Source organism: Pipra filicauda, unplaced genomic scaffold, assembly GCF_003945595.2.
Source record: "Pipra filicauda isolate LSUMZ 115617 unplaced genomic scaffold, ASM394559v2 scaffold1_size10287979_pilon, whole genome shotgun sequence".
Lineage (NCBI taxonomy): Eukaryota > Metazoa > Chordata > Aves > Passeriformes > Pipridae > Pipra > Pipra filicauda.
In genome coordinates this window covers 3,902,780-3,921,591 of record NW_024104310.1, presented here as the reverse complement: position 1 = coordinate 3,921,591, position 18,812 = coordinate 3,902,780, and positions in this window count along the sequence as shown.

The following is an 18,812-nucleotide window of genomic DNA, read 5'->3' as shown; positions in this document are numbered from 1 at the left end:
TCTGTGAGCGGCATTAAATTGTCTCCCCACTGTTAGGTATTTTTGCCTTGAAAAGCTTCTTCATTCCTTAAGTGTCCACACCGACCTGCTGTAGATCTCCTTTGTCACTGCCTTGTCAACGCCTGCAACACTTCGGTCCTGCTCCCCACACCTTTGCATTGCTAAAAATACTGACACAGCGGAGATGGTAAGGGAGCCAGATTTTTAATCTTGGGCGTGTCTGTTTATTTCTATATAAATATTTGAGTTAAAATTTAGTGTAGTACCAAACCAAACACTTTGGAGAAGTTCAAATAAACTGCACCAGTCAACAGGTTGCCTTTATCAACAAGAAATGTCGTCTTCTCCAAAACAGAAATGGTTTGTTTGACAAGATCTGTGCTCCTTGAAACCCTACACGCCTGTGCTGGTTCTGTATTACTCTCATAATCTTTTTTTTTGTTGTTTGTTTGGAGAGAATATGTTCCATTATTTTGGTTGGATAGAGAAGCAGTGTAGCAGTTCCTGGGTAGATCCTCTCCTCCTTTTTCAGCCTTGGAAAAATAAGAATGTATTGAAGCCAGGGGAAATGCCAATGTGTTTATTGCTAAAGTATTAATTTCAGCAATTCCCCAGTCTTCAGGACCCTCTGGGGTAAGATATTTGGTCCTTTTGATTTAAGAAGATTTAATTTTAGTAGATTCTGGCTTGAATTCTCCTTCATGAAAGATGATTAGCTTTGCAGTGCATGTATGTCCTACAAGTTGAATCAGTTCTTCCACTTTGTTCTGAAGGCCAAAGCTTCTATTAAATATCTACAGAGACTTTGTTTGAGTTCCTTTTCTTCCTCACACATTTTATATACTGAATTATTAATGCCACTGCAGACTGAATTTTCATTAATTTCTTTACCTTTTTTCTGTTTTATCAGTTGGCTCCAATTTCAATTTGCACCTCATCTCTTGTTATCAACTTTCCTCATATTCAAACACAAATGTTTCACTTCTGTTGTTCTGTTCAGATATCCTTCTAACCAGGTGGTTTATGTGGCCAGAATAACTGTTTTTTCCCCTTCTCTCTCTGGATTTTCAGTCTGGGTGCATCCAGTAGTATGTCCTTGAGCAATTTCCAGCTTTTGCTAATATTTCCCACTTCAAATGATGTACATTGCAATGGCAATGACTCAGGAACTGACAGACAGAATTAAAACCAGTGTTCAGCCCTCCTCAAATTTGTAGAAGAAGTAATGGAATAAACAATGTCAGAATAATTTAATACTGAGAGAAGTAATTGAATTAAAGCCCTTTTGTGTACATAATGTCAAAATGCATAAAAGAAAGTAAGAAACCCATATGTGGAAAGGAAATACAGATTTTCAACAAAATCAGTTTCAGAACATGCAATTTTCCTACAAATTTCCCTGTTTTGTAAATGCAGACAATTACTCACTTTCTTGCATAAGACACAGCTGATGGCTAGATGTTCACCCTCGGACTGAGCTAAAACACAATGCTCGGTCTGTACTGCTGCATCTGGATTTTAGCACCCAAAGATCCTGGAAGAACCCTCTTTTGGGACATGATGAGTTAGCCCAGGAACTGTCTTCCCAGTGTACTTCACTGTATTTGATGTTATTTTATTCTACTCTCAATAGCTAGCTTGTGTGCCTGCAGTTGGATGAGAGGAGTGCCATCTGCAGGGAATGCCTCAATGGATGGTCCGCTGGGGCTGGGGAGTGCCGAGCCACATGGTGCCCGAACACAGCAACAAGCTCATAACCAGACTGGGAGGCAACACGGGGCTACAGCTCAGGCAACTTGCTCTGAGTCCTCCAGATTCTCAAGGAAACACTCCCTAAATCTGGAGGTGCTGACATGCCTTGGGATACATAAAAGTGAGGCTAAAGCCTGGCGAGAGGCTTTGTCACAGCTGAACAAAGGCTTAGAAATGTCACTGATGCCACTGATATCAGACCACGGACCCAGAGAGAGATATAGGGTCCATGCTGTTGCCACTTTGGTTCCTAAGGCAGTGTCTTAGCATTGGGCTGTGGTATGGCTGGCAACATGAAAAATACGGGATGCTGAATAATTTCATGATTATCTGTACATAGCAGGTGCTCTCACCTCAGTATTCAGGATCCAAATTCCAGCCAGAGAAGAGACCTGAGGCGTATTCTCCAGTTCCTCAAGGATGTCCCTCCACATCTTGCAACATGTTGGTCACCTGAGGTGCATATTACAGCCACGCATAGGAAGTTTACTTGGGAATGCCACCTTTTCCTTGTGGTCAACCCCAACACAGCAGTAGCTTTGTAGGCTGGAGTGTGGGAAACTGCCTCAAAATCACACCCACCATCTTCCCACCAATTTACACATCCTTTTTATCGAGATATTTTTCCTCGTCTCTGCTCCCTTTGGTTAGAAGTGAGTGAATATCTTCATAAAGGCAAAGGTCACATGTTGCTGAAAAGAGATCAAAAGGAGGATTGGAGATAATGACTAGAAATGAGAGTTTACCTAGATTACTAAAGAGCAGGGGTCATCCTGTGGTTGAATGGGTCTGGATGCTGTGAAGCAGGTGGGTGGAAGAGATACTAGTCTGGGGTAACACAGAGCAGAAATTATGGGTTATATCTGACAACACTATGCTCAAAATGGGATGGAAATACCACAGGTTCTTGGAAGCAAACTGGAATATTACCTTCACAAATCTTTTGGAAATATCAGCATTTGTGAGGACTGTTCATGGTTAAAGTCCTATTAAGAATAGCATGCTTTCATCTCGTCTTGGAACTTCTAATTTAGAGGATATCTCAGACCTTTCTTTCCTACTGCTTCATTCTATTACTACTGAGATTAAACTGGACTCATTTCTTTCAATGTAAACTATTATCTGTTTGTATCTTTTTTATGCCAACCTCTCTATAAATACTTACTGATGTTTGATAGCTTTTCAAAGTAACGTTTTTCTTTCGAAAATATTATACATCAGATGATGTAAAAAAATTAATTCTTAAAAAAGAGTATATTGAACAGATTTAAAGATTTTATTATCTTTCCTCACTATTTTTTTTCTGTGTATAAGCATTAAGTTATGGTGAATTTAGCTCCTTAATTTAAGTATTTTACTACGAACAAAAGAAATGTCACAATCAGTAGTGCAATGTACATGATCCATATCTTATTTTCTGGTAAAGAGTGAGACAAAAAAACCATAACGAAGTGGGTTATATAATCAACATACAAAATGTAGGGATGGAAAATTTGAACACATGATTCCAGGACTCTGATTGAGGATTTTCTCTGTCTTGAGAAGAAGTTCCAGGTAACCCCCCCACCTCTGCTTTTAGGGAAGTTTTGAGGCATACCAAACCTGAAATGCATACTGTAGAATGTAAAAAAAACCCACCAATTTCACTATTGGCAGGCACTTTGTTTTCAGGTTTTTCTAATACTTTAAGAACTAGAGACTACATTAAATACTGTGCGCAGCTTGTGGCTGCAAGCCAAAAGGAAGCCCACATGACATTTAGTGCCCTTGTCTGCAAGCTGATAAAAGAGTCTGGGTTCTCTAAACTCTTTAAGTGCTCAGTGTCAAGCTGGAATTCAGTAACTGCAGCCTGAACAACTTATGTTATTTAAAAATGCACACTTAGCTCTAAGAGGTTTCCAAGCGCTCTAATGCTGGGGTGTTTGAACAGAGTAATAGGGTGTTTTTCAAAAAGCTTTTTATTTTGCAACTTTATGTTCTTCATCTTGTTCAAATATTATTTACTTTAGAATTCAACTGATAGACTGATAAAATTAAACATGCTACTCAATATAATGGGACAGGGCTCTGACAAGCCTCAGGAAACTAAATGTAAAAATGTTTGAAGTGTTTAGACTTTACTATATCACAAAGTAAATTTTGCACAGTATGAGTATGTGCTATGAGATCACATAAAAATGCTGGACAGAATTACCCCCACCCAGTCATTTGACCTACCCAGACCTACTGGTTTGTAATGTTATGCAGACGAACCTGTGTGTTTGCTCCTGCCAGGAGCTCCAGAGTTGTGATAACTCTGTATAAAATTGTGCTGAAATCTCTGTGCAGGATAATCCCAAATATCACTTAGCAGACTCTTTGTCCATTCCAGATAGGAACTAAATTGCCTGGTCTTTGTTTTGCCTATACATGAACAAGTACAACTCCTAACACACTGCAGGCACTAATACATCTTGCTTGCAAAGATATTGTGTTCATTTAGATCCTTTCCTCTCCATCTGCCACTGCAGATCCATGGCAGGGTGGGAGAATCACAGCCTCTTGGTAAAACTTTGTAGAGTAGTACTGCACTGCATCCTTAATTCCTTTAGTTAACGTAATTATTCACATTTAAGTGAAACATGCTGTGCCTGTGGTGTAGACTGAGCATATTCCACAATCTTCTGATGAATTAATGGAAAATTGAATTTCTGAGAAAACAAACTTTTTTTTGGTGTCTGATCTCTGCAGGAAGAAGAGAATTTACAGCTAAAAACTAAGAGACTGAGACTGAAAATAAATTAATTCTCAATGGAATTCCTAAATTCCTAAATCCTACAGCTCTAGGGAGCTGTAACGGATATGTTTTGTACCTCTGCAGAGGTTTGTCTGTCAGCAAATTTGTCTCCTTTCCCCGTCCCACACCAGTGTGACCTAGGGCACAAGGGCTTAACATTAGCATCTTTTGGAATCATGCAAAATGGAAGATGATTATGAATTACTATCCCTCCACCGTAGTAGCATCTAGTTCAGTGACAGAAAGACAAACTCCACACATTAAAATGTGTCAAATGGTGCTAAAGAGGGAACAGGAAAGGTTCATCCATCAGCAGTGAAGCTTTTCACCTCCCTGAGATGCAGGGTCTGGCATCTGGGGCCAGCGGTTAGCCAGATGGATCCAACTGGGAGTTATCCTATGCTTCAACCAGCTGCTGTTTTCCAGCTGAGGAACATTACCAGTGAAAATCCTGTGAAGAAGAGCGTGGATAGAAAAAATGTGAGCAGATCCTGAGAATTCTTAAAAGGAGCTGCTTAGATGGACAAAATAGATATAGATAGAGAAGTCAAGCAAGAAATAAGACAAGTTTGTGTTAAAAAGCTCATTCTGGTGCAGTAGTGAATGGAGAACAAGTTAAAACCAAAATAAATAGTAAATGTTCACTTCCTCCCACCCAAATGCCAACGAACAGAGATTGCAGGTTCTGTAGTAGAAAACACTGAAGAGGGAAGATGAAAACATTGCTGGCGTGACAAGCTGGCACCACCGTGGAGCAAAGGACATTGAAAAGAGAAGCTTTTTATCTGTATCATGAACAAGAGAAATGGAAGCAATGATACAGGACCAGTATTTAATAGAGACATAGTAATGATACAAAATAAAATATTCAATAAAACCACTATTTTCCATTTAGGAAATAGCAAGATAATGGGCTGCTGCCACAAAAGGATGATAAATGACTGCAGTCTGTTAAAGACTAAGTAGGCTGTTGGACAATAGCTATTAGAAATAAATATTTTGAATAGCTACAGATTAAATCTTTCATTTGCTGATGCTTATTTGTTATAAATCTTGAAATATCATGTTAATTTCAAAAGTGCCAAGGAAAGTTATATTGAAGCTATTTTAAACGATATTTGGGTGGCTTGGACAGCTATTAATCAGAATTCCATGTCATGGAAAACCTGATGCTGAACTCAATTACAAAAATTATCCAACCTGTTTTAATAGGATAAAATTTGAATTTTCCAGTTAGGAACAAAAATATGCAACAAAAGGAAAGACCATGTCCTAAAAGCAATATCTATGAAAATTATTTAGGGTTTCTCTGGCTGAAAACTGTTCAGTATGGAGCAAGAACACCTAACATGACCTAAGAAGAGCAGTGAAAAGATCAGAAATGGAATTACAAATCTAAATCATGTCACTCCTTCAAAGTCTTTCCCAGGTCTAATGACTTCACAGGGCACATAAAAGAGGAAGAAATAGATTTTGGAGATTGAAACAATGCCTAATAGCGAGGTACTTGAAACTGCTCATTCTGACTGGTTACTCAAAAGAAAGACAGAGATGGCATTGTCCTTTTGTTGAATTCATTCACAGCATATTCAAGGGCTCTTCCTAAGTAAAGAAAGGCATTGAAAGAGGAGGGAGAGAGATAAATTTGTATCTATGAAGGTGATCAGGTTTTTTTCCCGCTTTTGTAAATTCTGTAGTTTGGGATTTGTTTTTTATGGTTGTTTGTGGTGCTTATTTTTATTTGTTTGGGTTTTATTTTATTTTTTTTTTATTACAACAAACAAAGAAGTAACTTAATTTTTGAAGAACTTTGTCCAGATTTCCTGAAAAAATGTGCAAACCTGAAACAAACATCTGGATTGAGTTGAGAGCTTGGAATGAAACTGCAAACCACAATAATTTCTTGCGGTTTCTAGTAGCACTGGTATTAATATCACCTTGAAAGTATATACCATACCTCTGAGTTACAGAGGCAGGTCTGCAGCAATACTTGAGACTATAAGGAGACCACGAGCTGTTCAGTAACCTCTGCTTTAAGGACAGTTTGAAGTGACGTGTCCTAGAAGTAGCCGCCACTGATTCAGCTCAGAGTGTGGAGTAAATACTTCTTTATCAAAATTGAACACTGCGTAGTAAGTAGACAGTTCCAAAAGTAAGAGAGAAAATCTAGAATGTGGTAATCCCAGCATCCTTAGCTAGCTGCTCTACAAATTTCTTGTCAGTGAAATTTTGTTTTTTTTTGGTGCTGTAACTTCAGAAATCTTGGTTCCTGTACAGTTTATTTTCCCGGTCCCAGGCTTACAATGTGGCCCTTATATGGAAAACATTTCTTTTATTTCTGCCTGTGCTAGAATGACACAGGTTTATACAAGTCTAATCCAATGACTCTTATATTCCTCCATCATTACCTAGGAAAAAAAGAGGATAAGATTTTTATTAAACAACAACAAAAAATTAAATAGCAATCAAAAATCCAGGAAAAAATATGCATAAATAAATTAAAACAATAAAAGAGAGAGGAATTAATTGTGTAGTGTCTTGTGTTCATATGCTATGGCAAGTTCAAGTTCTCTCCAGAGGGATAATTCAAATTCCAAGTTTGTGACATGCATTGGGGAGCTCAATGAAAGTCAAACTGTCCTCTGAAAAATGGGATTCCTAAAATTCCATATTCTGGAAATTAGGAAGAACACTACTGTGAGTATTCCAAGACATGAATCTGTGTCACACTTGCAAAAAAGATACAAGTGCCAATGGGTACATTTTTAAAATGCAGACATTTCAGAGCAAAGAGGTGCAATAACTGAGTTTCTGATGGAGAATTTGCATTTTCAGAATTACACCAGTACTAGATAATGGCTCATCAAAGAAGAAAAACATTCCTTATTTTCTTCTAACTTCTGTAGCAAATTTGAAAATTAAACAATTCTGACTTCTATTTCCTGGTCATAAGAGGGCTGGTTTTTTAACAATGCAGAACAGAGATATAGAAATCTTCTGAACTTACCAATATCTCTTATTTTTTTAAAAAATTGAAGTCTCCAAAGGAAAAGTTCTCTCACTTTCCCCAAATATGACAATTGTTTCCTCTATTAATTTCTAATATCTTCCCTGATTTACCAGTACAGCTTCATAAAATTAATCATAGGAGAAAAATTCCATATGGAGTCTCTATGTACAAAGGCAGCATTTTTGATCTCCCTTCACCCTTCCCAGAAGCTCTGTGTTTTCTTGGTTTGGTTTTGTTGTTGTTGTTTTTGTTGTGTGGTTTTTTATTTATTTTTAATTCTAAGATTCCATTTTGGAATTGCTTCCATGAACCTTCAGTTATAAAGATGAGAAGCACACTGAGAAAACATTTTGGAGAGTAGCAAAAACACGTATAAACTGCACCCTGGTGCCTGCTGGCTAGACCAGGCAGGTACTGCTGTGCTATAGGCACTGTGGCTTTCTCGACCCCGATGCCATGGAATGGCCTGTGCTCTGCTCTGGGAAGACCCCAAGAGCCAATCGATAGTAACACAGCTCTGACTCTCCTTCTTTCTCACTTAACATCAGCTTTTTGGTCTAAAAGGCTAACAAAGCATGGTCTCAGCTCAGGGAGTCAGAACAGCTGACAATTTCTGGCATTGATCTACCATGATGCAGAAGAGACGATGGATTCTTGCTTCGCTATTCCTTCACCTGAAAAATTGAGGCAGCACCACAGAGGCATGAGAGTTTAGAAATGTTTAAGTTATAATGTTGCAAAGATGCCGTTATTATTTAAGAAGTACATGCTCTTCTTCCCATGTGGATGAAATTCAAGACTCTTCAGACATACTTGTCCAGTGCTGCAAATGGAGGAGAGACTCTTGCCCCTGACGGAAACTTGGGAAAATGCCTTTGGCTGGTGGCTCCTGGAAGGGTGTTAACACCTGCCTGTGAAGCATTGGCAGCATGTGACCTCTCGCAAGACATTCATCTGGTCAGGAACCCTGTTTTCTCGCTGCTGAGACTGATTCTCTGGTGTCTTACATCAGGTACAGGTTTTTACTCACCATGCAAGTACATGTCTAATGAGCCAAGTGGTAAGGGGTGGCAGGCAAGGCAAATAAGACAGCAGAGAATGCAAAATATTGAGATTTTGGGTTGGTTTTGTGGCTGTACTCCTGTAGTGGAATTGCATTTCTACAGCCACTTTATAGTCAGAAGCACTCGGGAATGTTCCACGTACGTAGCAGCTGGAAACAAAGGAGTAAAACCTTTCCAGAAGCCAGAAACCATCGACTTCATTCAAAGGATTTCTTCCTAGAATGTACAGCCTGCTAGAGAAGATTTCCAGTAGTCATTAAAGGTGCCCTAGAGGTTACCAGAAGTGAAGTGTGAATTAAGACTAACATGGGGTATTGCATCAGGTGAGATAAAACACAGATTCCCTCTGGCTGAAGCCATGATAAGCCTGTCTCCTAGGAAAATAATTCTGCGTATATCTTGCAGGTGCTTGTTTCAACCAAATAAAAGCTTGGAGAGAGATTTCTGTAGTGTTCTGAAGACACTTAAAAGCAATAACATCTAGGTGATGTGAAATGCTTGATGAAAATCTCCAGCTCATTCTCAAGAAAAGTCTTTGAAGTAAGAATAGCAGCATTTTATGATTCTGGAGGTGTATAAATTAGTGTAAATCTCATAGAAGTACAGGCACAGAAGGAGGACATATATTTGGAAAGTACATTTAATAGAATATAATAATATATTATACTACACAAACAAATTATGTCTTTAACATGTGCTATAAAAAATTGTTCTTTGATGCTTTCTGAAGCAAGAGATACTAATTTAACTTGCTGCCTTTCTTGTTTTGCTAAACAGAGAGACATTTAACTGCCTCGCAGAAAAGTCATTGCCTCTGCCGTTAATGAAACAAGATTTGTGATCATTTCAAGTCTGGTTATGATGATCTGTTTTCTTTACTTACATAATAAGCAATTTGGTTTTAAAAAAATTAAATATCTCTTGTTCTTGTTTTACTTTGGATTTTGTCTTTTGGAGAAAGACAACTACTGAACATCTCCAGCTGTTGCATTGTTGAAGCTGGGGAGCTTTTTAAATTTTATTTATTTACACACCCTTCTTTCCACCCTGTGCTCCTGCACAGATGAAGAAGGGAAGCACTGCATCTGGGGGAGCAGATACCCCCGATCCTCACCTCAGAAATCAGGTTGCAGATGCTCAGCATGTCAAACTGCTGGTGTCATGAGGAGTAGGAAACAAGGGGAGAGTTTCCCCTCCACCTTCCTCACGTTGTGTGCCTCCTCCTCATGCCCCATCCTCTCTCTGTGCATGGCCTCAGACCCTCGACACTGGACGGTTTGTCCGAAGGAAACTGAGAGAGAGCAAGGCACTAAAAATGGGGATTTGTCTCCTCTTTCCATCAAGACTGCCTTTGACACTGTCTCCCATAATATACTCCTGGAAAAGCTGGTAGCCCATGGCTTGGACAAGTGTACCCTCTCCTGGATTAGGAGCTGGCTGGAGGGTCGGGCCCAGAGAGTGCTGGTGAATGGAGCTGCATCCAGCTGGCAGCCGGTCACCAGTGGTGTTCCCCAGGGGTCTGTGTTGGGTCCAGTCCTGTTTAATATCTTTATTGATGATTTAGATGAGGGGATTGAGTCCATCATCAGCAAATTTGCTGATGACACCAAACGGGGAGGGAGTGTCGACCTGCTGGAAGGCAGGAGGGCTCTGCAGAGGGATCTGGATAGACTTGAGAGATGGGTTGATTCCAGTGGGATGAAGTTCAATAAAGCCAAGTGCCGGGTCCTGCACTTTGGCCACAACAACCCCCTGCAGCGCTACAGGCTGGGCACAGAGTGGCTGGAAAGCAGCCAGGCAGAAAGGGACCTGGGGGTACTAATTGACAGGAAGCTCAACATGAGCCAACAGTGTGCCCAGGTGGCCAAGAAGGCCAATGGGATCTTGTCCTGTATCAAAAATAGCGTGGCCAGCAGGAGCAGGGAAGTTATCCTTCCCCTGTACTCTGCGTTGGTGAGGCCACACCTTGAGTATTGTGTTCAGTTCTGGGCCCCTCAGTTCAGAAAGGATATTGAGGTGCTGGAGCGGGTCCAGAGAAGAGCAACAAGGCTGGTGAAGGGACTGGAGCATAAGTCCTATGGGGAGAGGCTGAGGGAGCTGGGGTTGTTTAGCCTGGAGAAGAGGAGGCTCAGAGGTGACCTCATCACCGTCTATAACTACTTGAAGGGAAGTTCTAGCCAGGTGGGGTTGGTCTCTTCTCTCAGGCACTCAGCAATAGGACAAGGGGGCACGGGCTTAAGCTCCGCCAGGGGAAATTTAAGTTGGATATCAGGAGAAAATTCTTTACAGAGAGAGTAATCAGGCATTGGAATGGGCTGCCCAGAGAGGTGGTGGATTCCCCATCCCTGGAGATTTTTAAACGCAGATTGGACGTGGCACTGAGTGCCATGATCTAGTAAATGGACTGGATTTGGACCAAGGGTTGGACTCGATGATCTCGGAGGTCTTTTCCAACCCAGTCAATTCTATGATTCTATGATTCTATGATTCTAAAGTGTCTGCTGCTTGACTAGTGGTCCTGCAGGAAACTTCCTCTGTGGAGGCTGCTGGTTTTAATGAAGCAAGTCAGTACATTGCTTTAGTGGTATATGCTTCTCTTTTGCTCCCTTTGCAAAAGCTGGTAGGTTCAGCCCTGAGTAGACATCCTCTGGACATAGGCAAGCACAAATTAAGGTCTCTGTCTAATCACAGACTATGAACCCCAGCGATTCTTTGGTGTTTTTTCAATTTATAATTGATAGTACAATTGCGGTGTGCTCCTTCTGGGAAAAACACATTTCTTCATATTCCTTGCCTTTCCACCAACTGTGCCTTTAGAGAGGCTCTTTGTGAGGCTCCTGGGGCTATGGGGCCTTGTCAGGTCTAAGGGTGAACACAGTGGCTGAGCCCATCAGGATTTCTGAACTGGGATCTGCAACCCTCCTTGGGAACAGAGATGCCCTGGAGCTTGTGGGGTTCCGTTTGTGCCCTTGTATCCAAGGGGAATCAGTTGGGGCAGGGACTTATGCAGAACTCTCCATGGAGAACTTATGCTACAAGGGTTGTGAAAAAATGAAAATCACAGTTCTGCAATTTGCCAGAAGCTGTCATACAAGATGAGTCTCATGTGCAGACAAAGGAGTGAGGTAATATACAGCTGGGTATGAGGCATTGCAGATGTGTCCATAACTTGTCACCGAAATCAAACACAGTCCTCACCTGTGCATCTCTCACTTTTGCCTCCATGCCCATGCTTTACTTCATGGACTGAAGCCAGCGTTTTAGTTTCCTAGTGCCTGTTACTTTATTTTCTTTCTTATTTATTTTTATGCTGGTCCTGTCTTCTCTATGGAATTTTTTTATGTTCTGGTAGTTTTTCTGAGCCATTCAGTCCTAAACACTCTTTCATTCTCTTTCCATCTTTACGCTCTCTCTCTGCCTCCCTCCCCAGTTTATCTCATTTATATTACTTATATATAAGTAAATATAATGATTTTATATTTATATACATATTACTTTATGCTTCAAAGTCAACTGCTTCAAAATCTCTTCCCTCAAAGACCTCCCTGTCCCTGTCATTGTGATAGACCCACCCTGTGAGACAGATCCCCTATGAGTGTCCTTGTTCACTGCAGTGCAGAGCTAGCTTTTGGCCCTTGTGATCCTGTTCAGGTAAGAATGCATTCTGATCACTTGCTTCAGTTAACTTACTTTCCAACAGGGGAGCCTCTGCTTGCTTCCTACCTAAAAACCATTTCAACCCTTTTGCTGGTTCTCAGTGCAGACCTTCAGTTTCACTGGGAATGTGCATGTCCTGTCTCTCTCAATTACTGCATATATCTAGTCTTTGTTCTACTGCCCTCACATGTGACTTTGTGAGCAGTAATTATCTCATACTATTGTTTTAAAATCCCTAGACAGTTTGGGAGGTACAGTTCCAGACATGCCATGTCTCAGACATCAGCTTCGCCACAAGTACATTGTGTAAGACAGAGGCAGCAACCCAGCTGCCCTTTATCAGTCATGTAGGCTCATTCCTCCATGCAGTTAACATTGCCTCGTTTCCACCTTGTCCCAGCCCCCCTTTAGCCTTCTCAGAGCCCCCATAGACTCTCAGGTGTTAATCCCCTTTGTGGTTTCACTTCTCCCCATAAGCACCCAAGGGCTCCAGAGGTAAGGGGTTCAAAGGCAGCCTGGTCTGGGGGCAGGAGAGGAATGAGACAGAAGCACTGGGCTTTTTGTGAACCCATGGCAATTTGTCAAGTGACTTGCAATGGATTTTCTTCCAAGTGCTTGTCCAGTCTTCCCTTGAACTAATTAAAACTGCTTCTGTCCTTTGCATACTTTTTCAAGTAGTTCCACAACCCTGCAGCACTGAAGCAGTACTTTTATGGAGTCACCTGTCCTAATCCTAAAGATTTGCTCCTCAACAGAAAATTATCAAAATCCGATGTGTGAAACCAAGACTGGTTTTCATGGCGTTTTTTTTTCTTTATCCTTAGCTACACAAAACTTCACCTGACGTTTCACACAGTCTCACAAGATGCTTCTGCAATTTGTCATAACCTGCCCTTATTCCTTTAAACAACTTTGTATCATGTGTGACCTTTGTCTCTCACTGCTCATGCCCTTTTCCATGTTATTTATGGGTGTTTTGAACAGAACAGATCTCAGTGCAGATCCTTGAAATTTCCACTGGTAACTTCCACCTATTGAGCTAAACGACCATTTTACCTGTGCTCTATTTCCTGACTTTCAGCTATTTCTCTATGCCAGAACTTCTCTCTTCCCCTAGTTTCTTAGTTTCCTTAAGAGTCTATGGAGAGACTTTCCTAGATAACCTTTATCAATACATGCATCCCTTCTTTCAAGAACTTTGAGAAATTGGAGAGGCAATATTGCCAGAAGCCCTGCTGGCTCTTAGCAAGTGTATCATTATCTATGTTTTAAGGTGTTCCCTAATCTGATCTTTTATTGTAACTTCTATTATTTTGGCTGGTACAGACATCAGGCTTACATGCCTTCAGTGTCCCAGATTCTTCTAATACCTTTCTTAACCTTGGTGGCTCTTTTGCTTCATGACATACCAATGAATTGTTTGGCAAGGTGGGTCCCATCCCATCTATTTTTGTCATGTTTTCTTCAATGCAATCCCCCTAAATTTTGGAGACACCCTGGCCAAGCATCCTCTCCCAAGAAGATTCCAGTGTGGGAATCTCCCAGTTTCTGTTACAAGAGGCCATGGGCACAAAGAATTCACCTTGCTTCTCTGTAGTGGCCTTGTCCTACCTGACCATTGTTTTTAGGCCCCGGGCTTCAGCTGTCCACACAGACCTCTGCCAAACCTTTTGATTCTGATGTGTTGAAGCAGTGCTTAGAGCGGCTTTAATTTCTTTTATGCTGTTGTTCCTTAAACTATTTTATAACCTAATCATATTTTTAAATTTAGACCACTGAATTTACCACTACCATTTGGATAAAGTTCCTTGAATGATGTTTTTGGAAATCAATCAACCTCTTTAATCTGGTGATTCAGTCAAGCAAACATCTACGCTTTCTCAAGTCTCTCCTGCTGGGAACTGTGTGTATCACTCTGCTCCCAGTGCGATATCTGCCATCCAGCACTCTTCATATTGCAGGAAAGATTTAGCTGCCTCAGCTTCTGTTCTCAGTCTCCTCATTTATACAGTTTACATCTTTGCATTTTATCATGTCTGTGAAAGAGTTATGGGGCTCTTTTGCTCAAGAAGGGATGTTAGATCTAAGTGTATGATGGTTAAAACCTGAAGGGATGTTTCCTTTATGAGATCTTGAACCAACCCAGTACATCACTCTTTCCTGAGAACAGGGCTGGATTTCCTCTGTGAAGTCACTAACTTGCTAAAGCCTGGATGCTGCTAGTGGTAGCATCCCAAAATCTAACCTGGGCTTCATGTCCCCACGTGGCAAATAGCCAGGGCACATGAGAGTGACTGAATTAATCTGGTGCAAGCACTTCTCTGCTCATCCTACCCCTATGACTTTTCTCAGTGTTCTGCAGTCATTGCTGCTGTCCCTGTAAGACAGGCAGAAATACAGAATAAATGACACATTATTATTTTTTAGGCCTGAAAAATATAGGTTTAACTGTCCTTAAATATATAAATAGTCCTCAAAAAGGCTTCTGAGAATAATGAAGTCAGCACTGGGGTGCAAGATATTAATCTCTATCTATTTCAATTAAATTTATAGTCCAGTTTTTGGTTCATTTCTGTGAATGTCCTTGCTGGAAGAGCAATCAAGATACACGTTTGCCATCGTTTTTCTCTTAGATCAGTAGTGTTCGTCAACTCAGAAATATTTCAGTTCTGTTTCCTGGTCAGACACGCCTTGAAAATTATATACTTTCAATAGAAAGCATAATTGCGTATGTGAAACTAGTGTTCATTTTGCTTTATAACATACTTCTCATAGCCTGTGGTCTACTGTCATCTTTACCCTCTCCCTTACTCCCTTACAACTGTTTTGAGAAAGAAATAACCTCAGAAGTTTGGAACTGTAACATTTAACTGCCTGTGCCATTTCTAATGCAATCTCTGCCCATATTTCAACCAAGATGATGTAGCATCGACCACTTCAGCTCCAAATGGACAAATTTTCATAGACTTCTTGGGCAGAAGAACACCTTGGTCAGCCTGCCTGCCCCATAGCACACAGGGTCCATCTGATAGAGTGAGTCCTGCTGAGATGAGGGAGGGGGGATGGGACCACACTACCCTTTGGAAATTAAAAACAAAATGAATATTAGAAAGAAACTGAAGGAGTGAGCATCAAACAAGTGCCTCCTCTTCTATCATCTCCTTCTGTTGTCACCGTAATCCCTAATACAAGCTGGCTCAAAATGCAGAGAGCCTTTCACAAGATTATCTGTATCAATGCAGGCTTTGAAGTAAAAGCTGCCGGCATCTCATTACAGACAGAGATCAAACCCTGGAGATTAACGTGGTCCTGGGTCTGCTGGACTTCATTCACACATCACAGAAGTGCTAAGCTATCAAAGTGCAGGGCACTGTCTGTGTGTTACCTTCTCAGCCATAAATCCAGCAGCACACAACCACTGCCATTTATTTTTTTAAACAGTTGAGTCTTTTTGGTCTATAAAGTGCCATTTTCTTCATAAGGCTGAAAGCAGATTGGGAAATTGATATAATCTAAGATGAAAGATAAATTGAAGTAATATCCTTGGGATATTTGGACCAGAGGCTGACTGCACTTTTTTGGGGGGTAAAGCAAACAGGAAGCCATTTTAACCATTGCTCACTAATGGGAAATCCCAGAGTGTAAAGGGCCATCCTGGTGCCAGCCATTTTCTGCTCTCTTCTGGCACTCACGGCTGCTCAGGAAGCACATCAGCCAGCAGGGTCAGGGCCTGCTCATAACGCTTTGAATTAAGCTTACAGACAGCATGTCCTCTCCAGCCCATCCCGCCCCAGGCCACTAGGTCCCTTGGGCAGAAGATGTCAAAGGTGATTTTGCTTCCACCTCAAAATGAGCTGAAGGTGGAGCTGACTCCGAAGCCTTTCTAGCCGTTGTCCCATAACTGCATTTAGGACAGGGTTGTGCTAACAATTTGCACCAGAGCTCAAAGGCTCGGGTATGCCAGCTCTCCCCATCACTGCAGCAGCACCTAGGAGCTGTTGACCCTGTTTCTGGGCTGGGATTTGCATCCCATGCTTAGACTTCTGTTGTCATTGCTATGCAGCGAACTCAAAATGGCTGTGAAATGGAACACCAGGATTTGGAGACAATTTTATTCATGAAATCTACGTACATGCTCCCAAGCACTGGTAGAGATGGCTTCCTGTCTGGATGGAATTTTTCCAGATGGATTGACATGTACACCTTGCTGAAGGACCACTGACAGGGCTCTAAGAAGATCATGCTTGGAAGGTTGTTTGTTTTAAGTTAGGATCTCCCACATGCCTAGCAAGCACACCAATATCATGTGCAAGATGTTCCCACCCAAAAGGGAGCGCAAATGATCAGGTTTTCTGAAGCTAGCCAATAAAAACAGGAGAATCAACTCCACCTGCTATGCCAACATGGGCCTACAAACAGTCTTGAAGATAACCAGGACCTGGTGGAGACACCAGTATCTCATCAGGATGAGTTAACTCTGCCTTGCAATTCAGCAGCACCTGGGCTGGCCACCAGCCTCCAGTTTGCAGCTGGGTTGTACCTGGATGGCCTGTGTGTGTGATCAAGGTCTGCAAAGCACCCTGCAGACACGCCTGATTGTCTGCATCTTTCCCCGGGCACCTTTGACATGGCATCCTTGTCCTTTTATCATCTGAAATAGAGGATGTTCTTTTAAAACACTCATACCTGCAATTTACAACAGAATTTTGACCAAAGAACCACAGCTACACCAAAAACAAACAAACAAAAACCCCAAGACAAATACATTCTTGAGGTGCTCCTGTTTCCTTCTCTCCTTAATACATGAAAAAAAATAGTCATCAGTCATCTCCCTGCTTCCTGGTGGATGTGGGTAAAAAACTCCAAGGCTTCTCTTTCTAAAGAAGTCAGAAAGTCATCATGGTGTCCTCTCCAGCTTGTAGATATTTCAAAAGTGTTAAAAAGGGGGCTGTAGTACACTTGTTTGTGCAAGATAATATAATTTTCCTGGATTACTTAGCAGCCTCCTGATACCATATTTAGAAAGACTGTGCAGTGAAGGGTACGGGGATAACTAATGTTGTTTTGCAGAACTTTCTCATATTTTAGTTCCAGTTACATCATAATTGTTGGCATCATGACATTAGTTTCTGCTGTTGGGGACAGCCTGTGGAACGGAAAGCAGAAATACTGGAGATAGCTTACTGTGGGAAAAGACCTAAGAATGTAGGAAAGAGAAAAGGAGGGGAGGGAAGAAGAAAATTGTGGAGACAAACATTGTTTGTAGGTATTTAAGTAACAGCACTAACTTAACAGCAAATTCTTTGCAGCACTCTGGAAGATTCCTAAAAATACATTTTTATCTCTTTTACTGTTTGAATTCAGCAACCATGAAGTGTGACCCCTCTTTTGACCAGAGGAACCTGCACTTCCAGGGCGCATCTCACCATGGTTCCTGAGCTCCTCAGAGGAACTCCCATGACCTTCCTGGAAGGGATAAAAATATTATTTGCAATTTCTCACTGGGAGACTGAGACACAGCAGGGGCTAGAGGCTTATCTTCATGGGCAGCTGCATGATATAACTACAGGACTATAGCTCCCCATGTGAGCCCTTATGCTGCAGGGTAAGAGCGCAGACATGAAGAGGGTTAGAAATATGACTACAGCATTAGCAGTACCCTAATGACTTAAGGAGCCTATGAGGCAGCAGGGACTCAAAACAGAATTTTCAACAGCCCATCCACTGGAGACCACTTCTATGCAAAACCTGAATATGTTCTATGCTATGTAGAGATACCTGAGCTAGTTTTCAATTCGAGGGTTCATTTCATGCACCATATCCACAGCCTCAGGCTTGGGACACACTTTCCTAAGGAGGGACACAAGGTTTTTAGTTCCCTCCCATCTCTGCTCCATTGAAGGGAAGATCTGCTCAGATCTGAGCCTGACATTAGTCAAGTTCAGAACAGATATGCTTGCATGGATGGGAACCACGACTAAGCTTAAAGTACAGTTGACATTTTTATTGCTCAAGAGCTGAGAAAACTTTGAAGACATCAATACCCTATGACTACAGCATTAGCAGTATCCTAATGACTTAAGGAGCCTATGAGGCAGCAGGGACTCAGAACAGAATTTTCAACAGCCCATCCACTGGAGACCACTTCTATGCAAAACCTGAATATGTTCTATGCTATGTAGAGATACCTGAGCTAGTTTTCAATTCGAGGGTTCATTTCATGCACCATATCCACAGCCTCAGGCTTGGGACACACTTTCCTAAGGAGGGACACAAGGTTTTTAGTTCCCTCCCATCTCTGCTCCATTGAAGGGAAGATCTGCTCAGATCTGAGCCTGACATTAGTCAAGTTCAGAACAGATATGCTTGCTTGGATGGGAACCACGAAGTTTTAAAGTACAGTTGACATTTTAAAATTATCAAGAGCTGGAAAACTTTGAAGACATCAATACCCTATGCCATGCTACTCTAGGACAGAGCATAAAGCGGATGAGGGCAGACCCTTTAAGTTTGCAGCTCTCCCAACTCCAGTGTTCCTCCCAACAATGACAAA